Consider the following 24,977-nt stretch of genomic DNA (forward strand, 5'->3'; position numbering starts at 1 on the left):
TGAATACAGTACATTTACCCACAGCAATATGAATACAGTACATTTATCCACAGCAATATGAATACAGTACATTTACCCACAGCAATATGAATACAGTACATTTACCCACAGCAATATGAATACAGTACATTTACCCACAGCAATATGAATACAGTACATTTATCCACAGCAATATGAATACAGTACATTTACCCACAGCAACATGAATACAGTACATTTACCCACAGCAATATGAATACAGTACATTTACCCACAGCAATATAAATACAGTACATTTACCCACAGCAATATGAATACAGTACATTTACCCACAGCAATATGAATACAGTACATTTATCCACAGCAATATGAATACAGTACATTTATCCACAGCAATATGAATGCAGTACATTTACCCACAGCAATATGAATACAGTACATTTATCCACAGCAATATGAATACAGTACATTTACCCACAGCAATATGAATACAGTACATTTACCCACAGCAATATGAATACAGTACATTTACCCACAGCAATATGAATACAGTACATTTATCCACAGCAATATGAATACAGTACATTTACCCACAGCAATATGAATACAGTACATTTACCCACAGCAACATGAATACAGTACATTTACCCACAGCAATATGAATACAGTACATTTACCCACAGCAATATGAATACAGTACATTTACCCACAGCAATATGAATACAGTACATTTACCCACAGCAACATGAATACAGTACATTTACCCACAGCAATATGAATACAGTACATTTACCCACAGCAACATGAATACAGTACATTTACCCACAGCAATATGAATACAGTACATTTACCCACAGCAATATGAATACAGTACATTTACCCACAGCAATATGAATACAGTACATTTACCCACAGCAATATGAATACAGTACATTTACCCACAGCAATATGAATACAGTACATTTACCCACAGCAATATGAATACAGTACATTTACCCACAGCAATATGAATACAGTACATTTACCCACAGCAACATGAATACAGTACATTTACCCACAGCAATATGAATACAGTACATTTACCCACAGCAATATGAATACAGTACATTTACCCACAGCAATATGAATACAGTACATTTACCCACAGCAATATGAATACAGTACATTTACCCACAGCAATATGAATACAGTACATTTACCCACAGCAATATGAATACAGTACATTTACCCACAGCAACATGAATACAGTACATTTACCCACAGCAATATGAATACAGTACATTTACCCACAGCAACATGAATACAGTACATTTACCCACAGCAATATGAATACAGTACATTTACCCACAGCAATATAAATACAGTACATTTACCCACAGCAATATGAATACAGTACATTTACCCACAGCAACATGAATACAGTACATTTACCCACAGCAATATGAATACAGTACATTTACCCACAGCAATATGAATACAGTACATTTATCCACAGCAATATGAATACAGTACATTTATCCACAGCAATATGAATACAGTACATTTACCCACAGCAATATGAATACAGTACATTTACCCACAGCAATATGAATACAGTACATTTACCCACAGCAATATGAATACAGTACATTTACCCACAGCAACATGAATACAGTACATTTACCCACAGCAATATGAATACAGTACATTTACCCACAGCAATATGAATACAGTACATTTACCCACAGCAATATGAATACAGTACATTTACCCACAGCAACATGAATACAGTACATTTACCCACAGCAATATGAATACAGTACATTTACCCACAGCAATATGAATACAGTACATTTACCCACAGCATGAATACAGTATTTGAATACAGTACATTTACCCACAGCAACATGAATACAGTACATTTACCCACAGCAATATGAATACAGTACATTTACCCACAGCAACATGAATACAGTACATTTACCCACAGCAATATGAATACAGTACATTTATCCACAGCAATATGAATACAGTACATTTACCCACAGCAATATGAATACAGTACATTTACCCACAGCAACATGAATACAGTACATTTACCCACAGCAATATGAATACAGTACATTTACCCACAGCAATATGAATACAGTACATTTACCCACAGCAATATGAATACAGTACATTTACCCACAGCAACATGAATACAGTACATTCATCCACAGCAATATGAATACAGTACATTTACCCACAGCAATATGAATACAGTACATTTACCCACAGCAACATGAATACAGTACATTTACCCACAGCAATATGAATACAGTACATTTATCCACAGCAATATGAATACAGTACATTTACCCACAGCAATATGAATACAGTACATTTACCCACAGCAATATGAATACAGTACATTTACCCACAGCAATATGAATACAGTACATTTACCCACAGCAATATGAATACAGTACATTTATCCACAGCAATATGAATACAGTACATTTACCCACAGCAATATGAATACAGTACATTTACCCACAGCAATATGAATACAGTACATTTACCCACAGCAATATGAATACATTCATTTTCCATGATAGTTCCACTTCCCAAATCTCACATTACCTGATGATATGAAAATAGTTCCACAGCAATGGGAATACATTCATTTTCCATGATAGTTCCACTTCCCAAATCTCACATTACCTGATGATATGAAAATAGTTCCACCCCAATTTAAAAAGTTCAAGTTGCATTCAGAACCTTAATTTGGTAAAAATGATGCGTTTCTTACAGGCCCATTCATTTGTTCAAAGCTTCAGTCATAGTCTTCTTCATTCCCAATATTACATACAGTGGGGCAAAAAAGTATTTAGTCAGCTACCAATTGTGCAAGTTCTCCCACTTAAAAAGATGAGAGAGACTTGTAATTTTCATCATAGGTACACTTCAACTATGACAGACAAAATGAGAAAAAAAAAATCCAGAAAATCACATTGTAGGATTTTTAATGAATTTATTTGCAAATTATGGTGGAAAATATGTATTTGGTCACCTACAAACAAGCAAGATTTCTGGCTCTCACAGACCTGTAACTTCTTCTTTAAGAGGCTCCTCTGTCCTCCACTCGTTACCTGTATTAATGGCACCTGTTTGAACTTGTTATCAGTATAAAAGACTCCTGTCCACAACCTCAAACAGTCACACTCCAAACTCCACTATGGCCAAGACCAAAGAGGCCTCTCTCATTTTTACGTGGGAGAACTTGCACAATTGGTGGCTGACTAAATACTTTTTTGCCCCACTGTATCATTACACATTCATATTGTATAGATACTGTATCTAACATTCCAGAGGATATGTTGGTATGTTAATATTTAATGTTAGAATAGGTTTTGTTTCTTGCAGTACTGTTGTGTCCGTGTGAATAGAGAGAGGGTCCTGAGACAGAGGTCAGATGCAGACCCACAGTAAAGGTTAGTCCATCTGTTCAGTGGCCTTTGAAGCCCAGCCATACCCCCTCTCTTATCAGCAGTCCCCTGTTTTTATAGCTCCTCTCCCTCCCTCTCTCCTCCCTGACTCTCCCATTCCTCTCTACCCAAACTCCCCTTTGTTCTCTCTGCCCCTCTCCTCTTTGCTCCCTCCCACCCCTCCCCTCTCCTCTTTGCTCCCTCTCTCCTCTTTGCTCCCTCCCTCTCCTCTTTGCTCCCTCCCCTCTTCTCTTTGCTCCCTCCCTCTCCTCTTTGCTCCCTCCCTCCCCTCTCCTCTTTGCTCCCTCCCTCCCCTTTGCTCCCTCCCCTCTCCTCTTTGCTCCCTCCTTCCCCTCTCCTCTTTGCTCCCTCCCTCTCCTCTTTGCTCCCTCCCCCTTCTCCTCTTTGCTCCCTCCCCTCCCCCATTGCTCCCTCCCTCCCCTCTCCTCTTTGCTCCCTCCCCCCCTCCTCTTTGCTCCCTCCCCTCTTTGCTCCCTCCCCCTCTCCTCTTTGCTCCCTCCCTCTCCTCTTTGCTCCCTCCCTCCCTCTTTGCTCTCTCCCTCCCCTCTTTGCTCCCTCCCTCCCCTCCTCTTTGCTCCCTCCCTCTCCTCTTTGCTCCCTCCCTCCCCTCTTTGCTCTCTCCCTCCCCTCTCCTCTTTGCTCCCTCCCTCTCCTCTTTGCTCCCTCCCTCTCCTCTTTGCTCCCCTCTCTCTCTCCTCTTTGCTCCCTCCCTTCCCTCTTTGCTCCCTCCCTCCCCTCTCCTCTTTGCTCCCTCCCTCCCCTCTTTGCTCTTTCCCTCCCCTCCCCTCTCCTCTTTGCTCCCTCCCCTCTCCTCTTTGCTCCCTCCCTCCCCTCTCCTCTTTGCTCCCTCCCTCCCCTCTTTGCTCTTTCCCTCCCCTCCCCTCTCCTCTTTGCTCCCTCCCCTCTCCTCTTTGCTCCCTCCCTCCCCTCTTTGCTCTTTCCCTCCCCTCCCCTCTCCTCTTTGCTCTCTCCCTCCCCTCTCCTCTTTGCTCCTTGCCTCCATCCTCTGCTCCCCCCACTCTCTTTTTCCTCCCTATGTTCTTCTCTCTCAATCTCACCTCCATCTCCTCCCCGGTCTCCCCTCTCCTGCCTCCCTCTTCACTGCCTCGCCGTCTCTTTCAACCAAGCAGTCCCCTGATCCTCCCTCTCTCCTACCATTCAGATCACAAATGTCCCTCTCTACTCTCTCTTTCCCTCTCCCCTCCCATCTCCCTCCTCTCCCCTCCCTGTCACCAGAGCCTCTGCAAGACTCATATAACTCCTGAATGTTAATAAGGATGTCAGGTTAGGGTGCCAAAACAACATTGTGAGAAGTGTGATGGCAGTGTTGAAGCTTTCATCTCGCTTGTCACTCTCATTAGGTAAGTCAGGTAGTTAGGTAGGCAGGCAAGCAGGTAGTTAGGTAGGCAGGCAGGCAGACAGGCAGGCAGGCAGGCAAGCAGGCAGACAGACAGACAGACAGACAGACAGACAGACAGACAGACAGACAGACAGACAGACAGACAGACAGACAGACAGACAGACAGACAGACAGACAGACAGACAGACAGGCAGGCAGACAGGCAGGCAGGCACAACATTCTCCACCCCCTGGAATGATTCCATAAACATGGCCATCATCTCCACTGCTGAGATGATACAGCTAGCTACTAACCTCAGCTGAGAGACATCCTCTAAGTAGACCTACCACACAGATAGATAAGCCTGATTGACAAGGAGCCTGGGCGATCAGGAGCTGAGAGCAGATTTACTTGGCAAAACAAACTACACACACACATACACACATACAAACACACATCGATTTGTCTGCGAAGGAGCATTCCTGAATCAAGACGTGCATTGTGCTGTTCTCCCCCTACAGCTCGGTATTCATCAACATCCAATTAACATTGAATGCAGCCCTCCAGATGGCTGGAGAAACGTACAGTCGCAGCCTCAGAGACAGAGGCACATTGTCAACGTATATATGAGCAGTTAACCAGACAGGAATAGATTTGAGTCCCTTCTATGACTCTGATAGCTGGCGTTACCCATTGCTGTTAATGTTGATGCAGACCGACGGGCCATAGGTCAATTCATGCAAATGTCAGATGGGCTGGTCTGGGGTTTTTTGCGCTAAATGCTCATTATTTGACTAATAATGGTGGTGTTGAGGGAAAAAATGGTCCGGTATTTTAGAAATGTCTCGTCCCGATGCGTCCCTGCATTGAGGGGTGTAAAGAACCTAAAAACACTCATGAAGAATTGAGAGTTTGTGCTAAATGTGGTGTTTTTACTGGCCCAGACATGTAATCAATAGATTGCACAGTAGAGTGATGTGTTCTTCACCTTGTCTATCTTGGTCAGTGGAGACAATAACATAACAATGGAAGACATAACAATGAAAGGAGGTCATTTGGGAAATGTGTTTTGTTGTCATGGAAGTGTGTTTAAGAATGAAGAGAGAAGGTCTTCCATTGATCAATAACATTAATGGATGTTCATCTGGCCAATAGAAACATGCTGTACATGCTGTTCTTGTTTCGATTGACTGGCCGTAAGGGTTCATATTGACTGTAGATGTGAATCAACTTAAAGGCTTAAACTACTTCATTCATTTCCAAATGATAGATTTCATTGTGTTAGTGAACACTGATTTCTAAGGTTATCCTGCGATAGTCCAATATGCACTTCAACTGGCAGAGAGAAATTTGATTTAGTTCCTTTTGGAAAAATGGCCAACTCTCCAACTCTGAACAGGAGCATTTTCTTTTCTTCTCCCAGGGCAGAAATCAGATGCTCGCAGATATTAAAAACAAATGTTGGCACTTTAATTCATAATTCGCCACTTTGTTTACGGATATCTTTTTTTATTGACTTGAAAAGAGAGTGGATACAAGAGTGTGTTTCTTATGTAATGCAGTGAACTCATGGAGAGAAGGATTCCTGGTACTGCAGTACTGGTAGTATAATAGCTGTCTATAGCACAGTGCTGTGTTCAGGGCTCTTAGCTGTCTATAGCCCAGTACTGTGTTCAGGGCTCTTAGCTGTCTATAGCCCAGTACTGTGTTCAGGGCTCTTAGCTGTCTATAACACAGTACTGTGTTCAGGGCTCTTAGCTGTCTATAACACAGTACTGTGTTCAGGGCTCTTAGCTGTCTATAACACAGTACTGTGTTCAGGGCTCTTAGCTGTCTATAACACAGTACTGTGTTCAGGGCTCTTAGCTGTCTATAGCACAGTACTGTGTTCAGGGCTCTTAGCTGTCTATAGCACAGTACTGTGTTCAGGGCTCTTAGCTGTCTATAGCACAGTGCTGTGTTCAGGGCTCTTAGCTGTCTATAGCACGGTGCTGTGTTCAGGGCTCTTAGCTGTCTATAGCACAGTGCTGTGTTCAGGGCTCTTAGCTGTCTATAGCACAGTGCTGTGTTCAGGGCTCTTAGCTGTCTATAGCACAGTGCTGTGTTCAGGGCTCTTAGCTGTCTATAGCACAGTGCTGTGTTCAGGGCTCTTAGCTGTCTATAGCACAGTGCTGTGTTCAGGGCTCTTAGCTGTCTATAACACAGTGCTGTGTTCAGGGCTCTTAGCTGTCTATAGCACAGTGCTGTGTTCAGGGCTCTTAGCTGTCTATAGCACAGTGTTGTGTTCAGGGCTCTTAGCTGTCTATAGCACAGTGCTGTGTTCAGGGTTCTTAGCTGTCTATAACACAGTACTGTGTTCAGGGCTCTTAGCTGTCTATAGCACAGTGCTGTGTTCAGGGCTCTTAGCTGTCTATAGCACAGTACTGTGTTCAGGGCTCTTAGCTGTCTATAGCACAATGCTGTGTTCTGGGTTTTAGCTGTCTATAGCACAGTGCTGTGTTCAGGGCTCTTAGCTGTCTATAGCACAGTGCTGTGTTCAGGGCTCTTAGTTGTCTATAGCACAGTACTGTGTTCAGGGCTCTTAGCTGTCTATAGCACAGTGCTGTGTTCAGGGTTCTTAGCTGTCTATAGCACAGTACTGTGTTCAGGGTTCTAGCTGTCTATAGCACAGTGCTGTGTTCAGGGCTCTTAGCTGTCTATAGCACAGTGCTGTGTTCAGGGCTCTTAGCTGTCTATAGCACAGTACTGTGTTCAGGGCTCTTAGCTGTCTATAGCACAGTGTTGTGTTCAGGGCTCTTAGCTGTCTATAGCACAGTGTTGTGTTCAGGGCTCTTAGCTGTCTATAACACAGTACTGTGTTCAGGGCTCTTAGCTGTCTCTAGCACAGTACTGTGTTCAGGGCTCTTAGCTGTCTATAACACAGTGCTGTGTTCAGGGCTCTTAGCTGTCTATAGCACAGTGCTGTGTTCAGGGCTCTTAGCTGTCTATAGCACAGTGCTGTGTTCAGGGCTCTTAGCTGTCTATAGCACAGTGTTGTGTTCAGGGCTCTTAGCTGTCTATAGCACAGTGCTGTGTTCAGGGCTCTTAGCTGTCTATAGCACAGTACTGTGTTCAGGGCTCTTAGCTGTCTATAGCACAGTGCTGTGTTCAGGGCTCTTAGCTGTCTATAGCACAGTACTGTGTTCAGGGCTCTTAGCTGTCTATAGCACAGTGCTGTGTTCTGGGTTTTAGCTGTCTATAGCACAGTGCTGTGTTCAGGGCTCTTAGCTGTCTATAGCACAGTGCTGTGTTTAGGGCTCTTAGTTGTCTATAGCACAGTACTGTGTTCAGGGCTCTTAGCTGTCTATAGCACAGTGCTGTGTTCAGGGCTCTTAGCTGTCTATAGCACAGTGCTGTGTTCAGGGCTCTTAGCTGTCTATAGCACAGTACTGTGTTCAGGGCTCTTAGCTGTCTATAGCACAGTGTTGTGTTCAGGGCTCTTAGCTGTCTATAGCACAGTGTTGTGTTCAGGGCTCTTAGCTGTCTATAACACAGTACTGTGTTCATTGGGCTCTTAGCTGTCTCTAGCACAGTACTGTGTTTAGGGCTCTTAGCTGTCTATAACACAGTACTGTGTTCAGGGTTCTAGCTGTCTATAGCACAGTACTGTGTTCAGGGCTCTTAGCTGTCTATAGCACAGTACTGTGTTCAGGGCTCTTAGCTGTCTATAGCACAGTACTGTGTTCAGGGCTCTTAGCTGTCTATAGCACAGTGCTGTGTTCAGGGCTCTTAGCTGTCTATAACACAGTACTGTGTTCAGGGCTCTTAGCTGTCTAGAGCACAGTGTTGTGTTCAGGGCTCTTAGCTGTCTATAGCACAGTACTGTGTTCAGGGCTCTTAGCTGTCTATAGCACAGTGCTGTGTTCAGGGCTCTTAGCTGTCTATAACACAGTACTGTGTTCAGGGCTCTTAGCTGTCTATAGCACAGTGCTGTGTTCAGGGCTCTTAGCTGTCTATAGCACAGTACTGTGTTCAGGGTTCTAGCTGTCTATAACACAGTACTGTGTTCAGGGCTCTTAGCTGTCTATAACACAGTACTGTGTTCAGGGTTCTAGCTGTCTATAGCACAGTACTGTGTTCAGGGCTCTTAGCTGTCTATAGCACAGTACTGTGTTCAGGGCTCTTAGCTGTCTATAGCACAGTACTGTGTTCAGGGCTCTTAGCTGTCTATAGCACAGTACTGTGTTCAGGGCTCTTAGCTGTCTATAGCACAGTGCTGTGTTCAGGGCTCTTAGCTGTCTATAGCACAGTACTGTGTTCAGGGCTCTTAGCTGTCTATAGCACAGTGCTGTGTTCTGGGTTTTAGCTGTCTATAGCACAGTGCTGTGTTCAGTGCTCTTAGCTGTCTATAGCACAGTGCTGTGTTTAGGGCTCTTAGTTGTCTATAGCACAGTACTGTGTTCAGGGCTCTTAGCTGTCTATAGCACAGTGCTGTGTTCAGGGTTCTTAGCTGTCTATAGCACAGTACTGTGTTCAGGGTTCTAGCTGTCTATAGCACAGTGCTGTGTTCAGGGCTCTTAGCTGTCTATAGCACAGTGCTGTGTTCAGGGCTCTTAGCTGTCTATAGCACAGTACTGTGTTCAGGGCTCTTAGCTGTCTATAGCACAGTGTTGTGTTCAGGGCTCTTAGCTGTCTATAGCACAGTGTTGTGTTCAGGGCTCTTAGCTGTCTATAACACAGTACTGTGTTCAGGGCTCTTAGCTGTCTCTAGCACAGTACTGTGTTCAGGGCTCTTAGCTGTCTATAACACAGTACTGTGTTCAGGGTTCTAGCTGTCTATAGCACAGTACTGTGTTCAGGGCTCTTAGCTGTCTATAGCACAGTACTGTGTTCAGGGCTCTTAGCTGTCTATAGCACAGTACTGTGTTCAGGGCTCTTAGCTGTCTATAGCACAGTGCTGTGTTCAGGGCTCTTAGCTGTCTATAACACAGTACTGTGTTCAGGGCTCTTAGCTGTCTAGAGCACAGTGTTGTGTTCAGGGCTCTTAGCTGTCTATAGCACAGTGCTGTGTTCAGGGCTCTTAGCTGTCTATAGCACAGTGTTGTGTTCAGGGCTCTTAGCTGTCTATAACACAGTACTGTGTTCAGGGCTCTTAGCTGTCTATAGCACAGTGCTGTGTTCAGGGCTCTTAGCTGTCTATAACACAGTACTGTGTTCAGGGCTCTTAGCTGTCTATAGCACAGTGCTGTGTTCAGGGCTCTTAGCTGTCTATAGCACAGTACTGTGTTCAGGGTTCTAGCTGTCTATAGCACAGTACTGTGTTCAGGGCTCTTAGCTGTCTATAACACAGTACTGTGTTCAGGGTTCTAGCTGTCTATAGCACAGTACTGTGTTCAGGGCTCTTAGCTGTCTATAGCACAGTACTGTGTTCAGGGCTCTTAGCTGTCTATAGCACAGTACTGTGTTCAGGGCTCTTAGCTGTCTATAGCACAGTGCAGTGTTCAGGGCTCTTAGCTGTCTATAACACAGTACTGTGTTCAGGGCTCTTAGCTGTCTATAGCACAGTGTTGTGTTCAGGGCTCTTAGCTGTCTATAACACAGTACTGTGTTCAGGGCTCTTAGCTGTCTATAGCACAGTACTGTGTTCAGGGCTCTTAGCTGTCTATAACACAGTGCTGTGTTCAGGGCTCTTAGCTGTCTATAGCACAGTACTGTGTTCAGGGCTTCTAGCTGTCTATAGCACAGTGCTGTGTTCAGGGCTCTTAGCTGTCTATAGCACAGTGCTGTGTTCAGGGCTCTTAGCTGTCTATAGCACAGTACTGTGTTCAGGGTTCTAGCTGTCTATAGCACAGTGCTGTGTTCAGGGCTCTTAGCTGTCTATAACACAGTACTGTGTTCAGGGCTCTTAGCTGTCTATAACACAGTGTTGTGTTCAGGGCTCTTAGCTGTCTATAGCACAGTGCTGTGTTCAGGGCTCTTAGCTGTCTATAGCACAGTGCTGTGTTCAGGGCTCTTAGGTGTCTATAACACAGTACTGTGTTCAGGGTTCTAGCTGTCTATAGCACAGTGCTGTGTTCAGGGCTCTTAGCTGTCTATAACACAGTACTGTGTTCAGGGCTCTTAGCTGTCTATAACACAGTGTTGTGTTCAGGGCTCTTAGCTGTCTATAGCACAGTGCTGTGTTCAGGGCTCTTAGCTGTCTATAACACAGTGCTGTGTTCAGGGCTCTTAGCTGTCTATAACACAGTACTGTGTTCAGGGCTCTTAGCTGTCTATAGCACAGTACTGTGTTCAGGGCTCTTAGCTGTCTATAGCCCAGTACTGTGTTCAGGGCTCTTAGCTGTCTTTAGCCCAGTACTGTGTTCAGGGCTCTTAGCTGTCTATAGCACAGTACTGTGTTCAGGGCTCTTAGCTGTCTATAACACAGTGCTGTGTTCAGGGCTCTTAGCTGTCTATAACACAGTGCTGTGTTCAGGGCTCTTAGCTGTCTATAACACAGTACTGTGTTCAGGGCTCTTAGCTGTCTATAACACAGTGTTGTGTTCAGGGCTCTTAGCTGTCTATAGCACAGTGCTGTGTTCAGGGCTCTTAGCTGTCTATAACACAGTGCTGTGTTCAGGGCTCTTAGCTGTCTATAACACAGTACTGTGTTCAGGGCTCTTAGCTGTCTATAACACAGTGTTGTGTTCAGGGCTCTTAGCTGTCTATAACACAGTACTGTGTTCAGGGCTCTTAGCTGTCTATAGCACAGTACTGTGTTCAGGGCTCTTAGCTGTCTATAGCCCAGTACTGTGTTCAGGGCTCTTAGCTGTCTTTAGCCCAGTGCTGTGTTCAGGGCTCTTAGCTGTCTATAACACAGTACTGTGTTCAGGGCTCTTAGCTGTCTCTAGCACAGTACTGTGTTCAGGGCTCTTAGCTGTCTATAACACAGTACTGTGTTCAGGGTTCTAGCTGTCTATAGCACAGTGCTGTGTTCAGGGCTCTTAGCTGTCTATAACACAGTACTGTGTTCAGGGCTCTTAGCTGTCTATAGCCCAGTACTGTGTTCAGGGCTCTTAGCTGTCTATAACACAGTGTTGTGTTCAGGGCTCTTAGCTGTCTATAGCACAGTGCTGTGTTCAGGGCTCTTAGCTGTCTATAGCACAGTACTGTGTTCAGGGTTCTAGCTGTCTATAGCACAGTACTGTGTTCAGGGCTCTTAGCTGTCTATAACACAGTACTGTGTTCAGGGTTCTAGCTGTCTATAGCACAGTACTGTGTTCAGGGCTCTTAGCTGTCTATAGCACAGTACTGTGTTCAGGGCTCTTAGCTGTCTATAGCACAGTACTGTGTTCAGGGCTCTTAGCTGTCTATAGCACAGTGCTGTGTTCAGGGCTCTTAGCTGTCTATAACACAGTACTGTGTTCAGGGCTCTTAGCTGTCTATAGCACAGTGTTGTGTTCAGGGCTCTTAGCTGTCTATAACACAGTACTGTGTTCAGGGCTCTTAGCTGTCTATAGCACAGTACTGTGTTCAGGGCTCTTAGCTGTCTATAACACAGTGCTGTGTTCAGGGCTCTTAGCTGTCTATAGCACAGTACTGTGTTCAGGGCTTCTAGCTGTCTATAGCACAGTGCTGTGTTCAGGGCTCTTAGCTGTCTATAGCACAGTGCTGTGTTCAGGGCTCTTAGCTGTCTATAGCACAGTACTGTGTTCAGGGTTCTAGCTGTCTATAGCACAGTGCTGTGTTCAGGGCTCTTAGCTGTCTATAACACAGTACTGTGTTCAGGGCTCTTAGCTGTCTATAACACAGTGTTGTGTTCAGGGCTCTTAGCTGTCTATAGCACAGTGCTGTGTTCAGGGCTCTTAGCTGTCTATAGCACAGTGCTGTGTTCAGGGCTCTTAGCTGTCTATAACACAGTACTGTGTTCAGGGTTCTAGCTGTCTATAGCACAGTGCTGTGTTCAGGGCTCTTAGCTGTCTATAACACAGTACTGTGTTCAGGGCTCTTAGCTGTCTATAACACAGTGTTGTGTTCAGGGCTCTTAGCTGTCTATAGCACAGTGCTGTGTTCAGGGCTCTTAGCTGTCTATAACACAGTGCTGTGTTCAGGGCTCTTAGCTGTCTATAACACAGTACTGTGTTCAGGGCTCTTAGCTGTCTATAGCACAGTACTGTGTTCAGGGCTCTTAGCTGTCTATAGCCCAGTACTGTGTTCAGGGCTCTTAGCTGTCTTTAGCCCAGTACTGTGTTCAGGGCTCTTAGCTGTCTATAGCACAGTACTGTGTTCAGGGCTCTTAGCTGTCTATAACACAGTGCTGTGTTCAGGGCTCTTAGCTGTCTATAACACAGTGCTGTGTTCAGGGCTCTTAGCTGTCTATAACACAGTACTGTGTTCAGGGCTCTTAGCTGTCTATAACACAGTGTTGTGTTCAGGGCTCTTAGCTGTCTATAGCACAGTGCTGTGTTCAGGGCTCTTAGCTGTCTATAACACAGTGCTGTGTTCAGGGCTCTTAGCTGTCTATAACACAGTACTGTGTTCAGGGCTCTTAGCTGTCTATAACACAGTGTTGTGTTCAGGGCTCTTAGCTGTCTATAACACAGTACTGTGTTCAGGGCTCTTAGCTGTCTATAGCACAGTACTGTGTTCAGGGCTCTTAGCTGTCTATAGCCCAGTACTGTGTTCAGGGCTCTTAGCTGTCTTTAGCCCAGTGTTGTGTTCAGGGCTCTTAGCTGTCTATAACACAGTACTGTGTTCAGGGCTCTTAGCTGTCTATAGCCCAGTACTGTGTTCAGGGCTCTTAGCTGTCTATAACACAGTACTGTGTTCAGGGCTCTTAGCTGTCTATAACACAGTGTTGTGTTCAGGGCTCTTAGCTGTCTATAACACAGTACTGTGTTCAGGGCTCTTAGCTGTCTATAACACAGTGTTGTGTTCAGGGCTCTTAGCTGTCTATAACACAGTACTGTGTTCAGGGCTCTTAGCTGTCTATAGCACAGTGTTGTGTTCAGGGCTCTTAGCTGTCTATAACACAGTGCTGTGTTCAGGGCTCTTAGCTGTCTATAATACAGTACTGTGTTCAGGGCTCTTAGCTGTCTATAACACAGTGTTGTGTTCAGGGCTCTTAGCTGTCTATAGCACAGTGCTGTGTTCAGGGCTCTTAGCTGTCTATAACACAGTGCTGTGTTCAGGGCTCTTAGCTGTCTATAGCACAGTGCTGTGTTCAGGGCTCTTAGCTGTCTATAGCACAGTGCTGTGTTCAGGGCTCTTAGCTGTCTATAGCCCAGTACTGTGTTCAGGGCTCTTAGCTGTCTATAGCACAGTGCTGTGTTCAGGGCTCTTAGCTGTATATAACACAGTGCTGTGTTCAGGGTTCTAGCTGTCTATAACACAGTACTGTATTCAGGGTTTCTAGCTGTCTATAACACAGTACTGTGTTCAGGGTTCTAGCTGTCTATAGCACAGTGCTGTGTTCAGGGTTTCTAGCTGTCTATAACACAGTGCTGTGTTCAGGGTTCTAGCTGTCTATAGCAGAGTGCTGTGTTCAGGGTTCTAGCTGTCTATAGCACAGTGCTGTGTTCAGGGTTCTAGCTGTCTATAGCACAGTGTTGTGTTCAGGGGTTCTAGCTGTCTATAGCACAGTGCTGTGTTCAGGGGTTCTAGCTGTCTATAACACAGTACTGTGTTCAGGGTTTCTAGCTGTCTATAACACAGTACTGTGTTCAGGGCTTCTAGCTGTCTATAGCACAGTGCTGTGTTCAGGGTTCTAGCTGTCTATAGCACAGTGCTGTGTTCAGGGTTCTAGCTGTCTATAACACAGTACTGTGTTCAGGGTTTCTAGCTGTCTATAGCACAGTGCTGTGTTCAGGGTTCTAGCTGTCTATAGCACAGTGTTGTGTTCAGGGGTTCTAGCTGTCTATAGCACAGTGCTGTGTTCAGGGGTTCTAGCTGTCTATAACACAGTACTGTGTTCAGGGCTTCTAGCTGTCTATAGCACAGTGCTGTGTTCAGGGTTTCTATCTGTCTATAACACAGTGCTGTGTTCAGGGTTCTAGCGTTCTATAGCACAGTGCTGTGTTCAGGGTTCTAGCTGTCTATAGCACAGTGTTGTGTTCGGGGGTTCTAGCTGTCTATAGCACAGTGCTGTGTTCAGGGGTTCTAGCTGTCTATAGCACAGTGTTGTGTTCAGGGTTCTAGCTGTCTATAACACAGTGTTGTGTTCAGGGTTCTAGCTGTCTATAACACAGTACTGTGTTCAGGGTTCTAGCTGTCTATAGCACAGTGTTGTGTTCAGGGTTCTAGCTGTCTATAACACAGTGTTGTGTTCAGGGTTCTAGCTGTCTATATCTACAGTAGCATGATCTTTCTCTTATGACTCTGGGAACTGGACTATTCAACCAAACTTGTTTCTGGGTTTCCGGGGTAAAGCAAAACAGCACACTTCCCAAGCTGCAGGACAGTGTGTTTTCTATACACTGATACATTGGTATAGTCTCTTTATTGGGTCACACAGTCACTCAATGAAAACATTGGTCTTACCTCAGCAATGTGCGCGTGACAGTTTTTATATGATAACACTCTCTCTCTCTCTCTTTCCCCTTCTCTCTTTTCTCCTCTCTCTCTCTTTCTCTCTCTCCCTCCCTCCCTCTCTCTCCCTCAATCCCTCTCTCTCTCTCTATCTGTCTCTCTCTCTCTTTCTGTCTCTCTCTCCCCTCTCTCTCTCCCCCCCCCCCTCTCTCCCCCTTTCTCTCTCTCTCTCCCCCCTCTCTCTCTCTCTCTCTCTCCCTCTCTCTTTCTCACCCTCCTCTCTCTCTCTCTTTCTCACTGTCCATTTACCCCACTTTTCAACTTTAATCTCTGACCCCCTCCATCCCTCCCCACTACAGTCAGAGCGGGAGCGCCAGTATGAGATGGCCCCCAGGTCCACCGCTCCTCAAAGCCCCCCAAGGACTCCTACCTGGTGGAGCAGGTGTTCTCACCGCACCCCTTCCCCCCCTCCGTCAAGTCCCACATGAAGGGCAGCCCCCTGTACACAGACCTCAGGCTCACAGGCCTGTCGGTTGACGGCAAACGGGGTCAGCCCTCCTGGACCATCGAGGAGTACAAGCGCAATGCGGGTGGCGAGAAAGGAAAACAGCTGACCGCCCTGGACCTGCAGGTAAGGACTGCTGACTACAGGCTTTTTCTCTATTTTCCTCCTTCCATTGCTGTTAATATTACCGACAGTAGACAGGGTGGATATTACAGCAGACAGGGTGGATATTACAGTAGACAGGGTGGATATTACAGTAGACAGGGTGGATATTACAGCAGACAGGGTGGATATTACAGCAGACAGGGTGGATATTACAGTAGACAGGGTGGATATTACAGTAGACAGGGTGGATATTACAGTAGACAGGGTGGATATTACAGTAGACAGGGTGGATATTACAGCAGACAGGGTGGATATTACAGCAGACAGGGTGGATATTACAGTAGACAGGGTGGATATTACAGTAGACAGGGTGGATATTACAGTAGACAGGGTGGATATTACAGTAGACAGGGTGGATATTACAGTAGACAGGGTGGATATTACAGCAGACAGGGTAGATATTACAGCAGACAGGGTGGATATTACAGTAGACAGGGTGGACATTACAGTAGACAGGGTGGACATTACAGTAGACAGGGTTTATATTACAGTAGACAGGGTGGATATTACAGTAGACAGGGTGGATATTACAGTAGACAGGGTGGATATTACAGCAGACAGGGTGGATATTACAGTAGACAGGGTGGATATTACAGTAGACAGGGTGGATATTACAGTAGACAGGGTGGATATTACAGTAGACAGGGTTTATATTACAGTAGACAGGGTGGATATTACAGCAGACAGGGTGGATATTACAGCAGACAGGGTGGATATTACAGTAGACAGGGTTTATATTACAGTAGACAGGGTGGATATTACAGTAGACAGGGTGGATATTACAGCAGACAGGGTGGATATTACAGCAGACAGAGTGGATATTACAGTAGACAGGGTGGATATTACAGTAGACAGGGTGGATATTACAGTAGACAGGGTGGATATTACAGCAGACAGGGTAGATATTACAGCAGACAGGGTGGACATAACAGTAGACAGGGTGGATATTACAGTAGACAGGGTGGATATTACAGTAGACAGGGTTTATATTACAGTAGACAGGGTGGATATTACAGTAGACAGGGTGGATATTACAGCAGACAGGGTTTATATTACAGCAGACAGGGTGGACATTACAGTAGACAGGGTGGATATTACAGTAGACAGGGTGGATATTACAGTAGACAGGGTGGATATTACAGCAGACAGGGTGGATATTACAGCAGACAGGGTGGACATAACAGTAGACAGGGTTTATATTACAGTAGACAGGGTGGATATTACAGCAGACAGGGTGGATATTACAGCAGACAGGGTGGACATAACAGCAGACAGGGTGGATATTACAGCAGACAGGTTGGACATAACAGTAGACAGGGTTTATATTACAGTAGACAGGGTGGATATTACAGCAGACAGGGTGGACATAACAGTAGACAGGGTTTATATTACAGTAGACAGGGTGGATATTACAGTAGACAGGGTGGATATTACAGTAGACAGGGTGGATATTACAGCAGACAGGGTGGATATTACAGTAGACAGGGTTTATATTACAGTAGACAGGGTGGATATTACAGTAGACAGGGTGGATATTACAGCAGACAGGGTGGATATTACAGCAGACAGAGTGGATATTACAGTAGACAGGGTGGATATTACAGTAGACAGGGTGGATATTACAGTAGACAGGGTGGATATTACAGCAGACAGGGTAGATATTACAGCAGACAGGGTGGACATAACAGTAGACAGGGTGGATATTACAGTAGACAGGGTGGATATTACAGTAGACAGGGTTTATATTACAGTAGACAGGGTGGATATTACAGTAGACAGGGTGGATATTACAGCAGACAGGGTTTATATTACAGCAGACAGGGTGGACATTACAGTAGACAGGGTGGATATTACAGTAGACAGGGTGGATATTACAGTAGACAGGGTGGATATTACAGCAGACAGGGTGGATATTACAGCAGACAGGGTGGACATAACAGTAGACAGGGTTTATATTACAGTAGACAGGGTGGATATTACAGCAGACAGGGTGGATATTACAGCAGACAGGGTGGACATAACAGCAGACAGGGTGGATATTACAGCAGACAGGTTGGACATAACAGTAGACAGGGTTTATATTACAGTAGACAGGGTGGATATTACAGCAGACAGGGTGGACATAACAGTAGACAGGGTTTATATTACAGTAGACAGGGTGGATATTACAGCAGACAGGGTGGATATTACAGTAGACAGGGTGGATATTACAGCAGACAGGGTGGATATTACAGTAGACAGGGTTTATATTACAGTAGACAGGGTGGATGTTACAGCAGACAGGGTGGATATTACAGTAGACAGGGTGGATATTACAGCAGACAGGGTGGATATTACAGTAGACAGGGTGGATATTACAGCAGACAGGGTGGATATTACAGTAGACAGGGTGGATATTACAGTAGACAGGGTTTGTATTACAGTAGACAGGGTGGATATTACAGTAGACAGGGTTTATATTACAGTAGACAGGGTGGATATTACAGCAGACAGGGTTGGATATTACACCAGACAGGGTGGATATTACAGCAGACAGGGTTTATATTACAGTAGACAGGGTGGATATTACAGCAGACAGGGTGGATATTACAGCAGACAGGGTGGATTTTACAGCAGACAGGGTTTATATTACAGCAGACAGGGTGGATATTACAGCAGACAGGGTTTATATTACAGTAGACAGGGTGGATATTACAGCAGACAGGGTGGATATTACAGCAGACAGGGTGGATATTACAGTAGACAGGGTGGATATTACAGTAGACAGGGTGGATATTACAGTAGACAGGGTTTATATTACAGTAGACAGGGTTTATATTACAGTAGACAGGGTTTATATTACAGTAGACAGGGTTTATATTACAGTAAACAGGGTTTATATTACAGTAGACAGGGTTTATATTACAGTAGACAGGGTGGATATTACAGCAGACAGGGTGGATATTACAGTAGACAGGGTGGATATTACAGCAGACAGGGTGGATATTACAGTAGACAGGGTGAATATTACAGTAGACAGGGTGGACATAACAGTAGACAGGGTTTATATTACAGTAGACAGGGTGGATATTACAGCAGACAGGGTGGATATTACAGTAGACAGGGTGGATATTACAGCAGACAGGGTGGATATTACAGTAGACAGGGTGGATATTACAGTAGACAGGGTGGATATTACAGCAGACAGGGTGGATATTACAGCAGACAGGGTGGATATTACAGTAGACAGGGTGGATATTACAGTAGACAGGGTGGATATTACAGTAGACAGGGTGGATATTACAGTAGACAGGGTGGATATTACAGCAGACAGGGTGGATATTACAGCAGACAGGGTGGATATTACAGTAGACAGGGTGGATATTACAGTAGACAGGGTGGATATTACAGTAGACAGGGTGGATATTACAGTAGACAGGGTGGATATTACAGTAGACAGGGTGGATATTACAGCAGACAGGGTAGATATTACAGCAGACAGGGTGGATATTACAGTAGACAGGGTGGACATTACAGTAGACAGGGTGGACATTACAGTAGACAGGGTTTATATTACAGTAGACAGGGTGGATATTACAGTAGACAGGGTGGATATTACAGTAGACAGGGTGGATATTACAGCAGACAGGGTGGATATTACAGTAGACAGGGTGGATATTACAGTAGACAGGGTGGATATTACAGTAGACAGGGTGGATATTACAGTAGACAGGGTTTATATTACAGTAGACAGGGTGGATATTACAGCAGACAGGGTGGATATTACAGCAGACAGGGTGGATATTACAGTAGACAGGGTTTATATTACAGTAGACAGGGTGGATATTACAGTAGACAGGGTGGATATTACAGCAGACAGGGTGGATATTACAGCAGACAGCGTGGATATTACAGTAGACAGGGTGGATATTACAGTAGACAGGGTGGATATTACAGTAGACAGGGTGGATATTACAGCAGACAGGGTAGATATTACAGCAGACAGGGTGGACATAACAGTAGACAGGGTGGATATTACAGTAGACAGGGTGGATATTACAGTAGACAGGGTTTATATTACAGTAGACAGGGTGGATATTACAGTAGACAGGGTGGATATTACAGCAGACAGGGTTTATATTACAGCAGACAGGGTGGACATTACAGTAGACAGGGTGGATATTACAGTAGACAGGGTGGATATTACAGTAGACAGGGTGGATATTACAGCAGACAGGGTGGATATTACAGCAGACAGGGTGGACATAACAGTAGACAGGGTTTATATTACAGTAGACAGGGTGGATATTACAGCAGACAGGGTGGATATTACAGCAGACAGGGTGGACATAACAGCAGACAGGGTGGATATTACAGCAGACAGGTTGGACATAACAGTAGACAGGGTTTATATTACAGTAGACAGGGTGGATATTACAGCAGACAGGGTGGACATAACAGTAGACAGGGTTTATATTACAGTAGACAGGGTGGATATTACAGTAGACAGGGTGGATATTACAGTAGACAGGGTGGATATTACAGCAGACAGGGTGGATATTACAGTAGACAGGGTTTATATTACAGTAGACAGGGTGGATGTTACAGCAGACAGGGTGGATATTACAGTAGACAGGGTGGATATTACAGCAGACAGGGTGGATATTACAGTAGACAGGGTGGATATTACAGCAGACAGGGTGGATATTACAGTAGACAGGGTGGATATTACAGTAGACAGGGTTTGTATTACAGTAGACAGGGTGGATATTACAGTAGACAGGGTTTATATTACAGTAGACAGGGTGGATATTACAGCAGACAGGGTTGGATATTACACCAGACAGGGTGGATATTACAGCAGACAGGGTTTATATTACAGTAGACAGGGTGGATATTACAGCAGACAGGGTGGATATTACAGCAGACAGGGTGGATTTTACAGCAGACAGGGTTTATATTACAGCAGACAGGGTGGATATTACAGCAGACAGGGTTTATATTACAGTAGACAGGGTGGATATTACAGCAGACAGGGTGGATATTACAGCAGACAGGGTGGATATTACAGTAGACAGGGTGGATATTACAGTAGACAGGGTGGATATTACAGTAGACAGGGTTTATATTACAGTAGACAGGGTTTATATTACAGTAGACAGGGTTTATATTACAGTAGACAGGGTTTATATTACAGTAAACAGGGTTTATATTACAGTAGACAGGGTTTATATTACAGTAGACAGGGTGGATATTACAGCAGACAGGGTGGATATTACAGTAGACAGGGTGGATATTACAGCAGACAGGGTAGATATTACAGTAGACAGGGTGAATATTACAGTAGACAGGGTGGACATAACAGTAGACAGGGTTTATATTACAGTAGACAGGGTGGATATTACAGTAGACAGGGTGGATATTACAGTAGACAGGGTGGATATTACAGTAGACAAGGTTTATATTACAGTAGACAGGGTTTATATTACAGTAGACAGGGTGGATATTACAGTAGACAGGGTGGATATTACAGTGGACAGGGTGGATATTACAGTAGACAGGGTGGATATTACAGTGGACAGGGTGAATATTACAGTAGACAGGGTTTATATTACAGTAGACAGGGTGGATATTACAGTAGACAGGGTGGATATTACAGTAGACAGGGTGGATATTACAGCAGACAGGGTGGATATTACAGTAGACAGGGTGGATATTACAGTAGACAGGGTGGATATTACAGTAGACAGGGTGGATATTACAGTAGACAGGGTTTATATTACAGTAGACAGGGTGGATATTACAGCAGACAGGGTGGATATTACAGCAGACAGAGTGGATATTACAGTAGACAGGGTGGATATTACAGTAGACAGGGTTTATATTACAGTAGACAGGGTGGATATTACAGTAGACAGGGTGGATATTACAGCAGACAGGGTTTATATTACAGCAGACAGGGTGGACATTACAGTAGACAGGGTGGATATTACAGTAGACAGGGTGGATATTACAGTAGACAGGGTGGATATTACAGCAGACAGGGTGGATATAACAGCAGACAGGGTGGACATAACAGTAGACAGGGTTTATATTACAGTAGACAGGGTGGATATTACAGCAGACAGGGTGGATATTACAGCAGACAGGGTGGACATAACAGCAGACAGGGTGGATATTACAGCAGACAGGTTGGACATAACAGTAGACAGGGTTTATATTACAGTAGACAGGGTGGATTTTACAGCAGACAGGGTGGATATTACAGTAGACAGGGTGGATATTACAGCAGACAGGGTGGACATAACAGTAGACAGGGTTTATATTACAGTAGACAGGGTGGATATTACAGCAGACAGGGTGGATATTACAGTAGACAGGGTGGATATTACAGCAGACAGGGTGGATATTACAGTAGACAGGGTTTATATTACAGTAGACAGGGTGGATGTTACAGCAGACAGGGTGGATATTACAGTAGACAGGGTGGATATTACAGCAGACAGGGTGGATATTACAGTAGACAGGGTGGATATTACAGCAGACAGGGTGGATATTACAGTAGACAGGGTGGATATTACAGTAGACAGGGTTTGTATTACAGTAGACAGGGTGGATATTACAGTAGACAGGGTTTATATTACAGTAGACAGGGTGGATATTACAGCAGACAGGGTTGGATATTACACCAGACAGGGTGGATATTACAGCAGACAGGGTTTATATTACAGTAGACAGGGTGGATATTACAGCAGACAGGGTGGATATTACAGCAGACAGGGTGGATTTTACAGCAGACAGGGTTTATATTACAGCAGACAGGGTGGATATTACAGCAGACAGGGTTTATATTACAGTAGACAGGGTGGATATTACAGCAGACAGGGTGGATATTACAGCAGACAGGGTGGATATTACAGTAGACAGGGTGGATATTACAGTAGACAGGGTGGATATTACAGTAGACAGGGTTTATATTACAGTAGACAGGGTTTATATTACAGTAGACAGGGTTTATATTACAGTAGACAGGGTTTATATTACAGTAAACAGGGTTTATATTACAGTAGACAGGGTTTATATTACAGTAGACAGGGTGGATATTACAGCAGACAGGGTGGATATTACAGTAGACAGGGTGGATATTACAGCAGACAGGGTGGATATTACAGTAGACAGGGTGAATATTACAGTAGACAGGGTGGACATAACAGTAGACAGGGTTTATATTACAGTAGACAGGGTGGATATTACAGCAGACAGGGTGGATATTACAGTAGACAGGGTGGATATTACAGTAGACAGGGTTTATATTACAGTAGACAGGGTTTATATTACAGTAGACAGGGTGGATATTACAGTAGACAGGGTGGATATTACAGCAGACAGGGTGGATATTACAGTAGACAGGGTGGATATTACAGTAGACAGGGTGAATATTACAGTAGACAGGGTTTATATTACAGTAGACAGGGTGGATATTACAGTAGACAGGGTGGATATTACAGCAGACAGGGTGGATATTACAGCAGACAGGGTGGATATTACAGTAGACAGGGTGGATATTACAGTAGACAGGGTGGATATTACAGTAGACAGGGTGGATATTACAGTAGACAGGGTTTATATTACAGTAGACAGGGTGGATATTACAGCAGACAGGGTGGATATTACAGCAGACAGGGTGGATATTACAGCAGACAGGGTGGATATTACAGTAGACAGGGTTTATATTACAGTAGACAGGGTGGATATTACAGTAGACAGGGTGGATATTACAGCAGACAGGGTTTATATTACAGCAGACAGGGTGGACATTACAGTAGACAGGGTGGATATTACAGTAGACAGGGTGGATATTACAGTAGACAGGGTGGATATTACAGCAGACAGGGTGGATATAACAGCAGACAGGGTGGACATAACAGTAGACAGGGTTTATATTACAGTAGACAGGGTGGATATTACAGCAGACAGGGTGGATATTACAGCAGACAGGGTGGATATTACAGCAGACAGGGTGGATATTACAGCAGACAGGTTGGACATAACAGTAGACAGGGTTTATATTACAGCAGACAGGGTGGATTTTACAGCAGACAGGGTGGATATTACAGTAGACAGGGTGGATATTACAGCAGACAGGGTGGATATTACAGTAGACAGGGTTTATATTACAGTAGACAGGGTGGATGTTACAGCAGACAGGGTGGATATTACAGTAGACAGGGTGGATATTACAGCAGACAGGGTGGATATTACAGTAGACAGGGTGGATATTACAGCAGACAGGGTGGATATTACAGTAGACAGGGTGGATATTACAGTAGACAGGGTTTGTATTACAGTAGACAGGGTGGATATTACAGTAGACAGGGTTTATATTACAGTAGACAGGGTGGATATTACAGCAGACAGGGTTGGATATTACACCAGACAGGGTGGATATTACAGCAGACAGGGTTTATATTACAGTAGACAGGGTGGATATTACAGCAGACAGGGTGGATATTACAGCAGACAGGGTGGATATTACAGCAGACAGGGTTTATATTACAGCAGACAGGGTGGATATTACAGCAGACAGGGTTTATATTACAGTAGACAGGGTGGATATTACAGCAGACAGGGTGGATATTACAGCAGACAGGGTGGATATTACAGTAGACAGGGTGGATATTACAGTAGACAGGGTGGATATTACAGTAGACAGGGTTTATATTACAGTAGACAGGGTTTATATTACAGTAGACAGGGTTTATATTACAGTAGACAGGGTTTATATTACAGTAAACAGGGTTTATATTACAGTAGACAGGGTTTATATTACAGTCGACAGGGTGGATATTACAGCAGACAGGGTGGATATTACAGTAGACAGGGTGGATATTACAGCAGACAGGGTGGATATTACAGTAGACAGGGTGAATATTACAGTAGACAGGGTGGACATAACAGTAGACAGGGTTTATATTACAGTAGACAGGGTGGATATTACAGCAGACAGGGTGGATATTACAGTAGACAGGGTGGATATTACAGTAGACAGGGTTTA

The 24,977-nt window shown here is 44.5% G+C and overlaps 1 pseudogene; it reads left to right on the forward strand.

Moving 5' to 3' along the window:
- The window catches only part of LOC121845163, a 64,241-nt pseudogene that overhangs the window by 18,308 nt on the left and 20,956 nt on the right, over positions 1-24,977 (forward strand).

This window comes from Oncorhynchus tshawytscha, unplaced genomic scaffold, assembly GCF_018296145.1.
Source record: "Oncorhynchus tshawytscha isolate Ot180627B unplaced genomic scaffold, Otsh_v2.0 Un_contig_4685_pilon_pilon, whole genome shotgun sequence".
Classification (NCBI taxonomy): domain Eukaryota; kingdom Metazoa; phylum Chordata; class Actinopteri; order Salmoniformes; family Salmonidae; genus Oncorhynchus; species Oncorhynchus tshawytscha.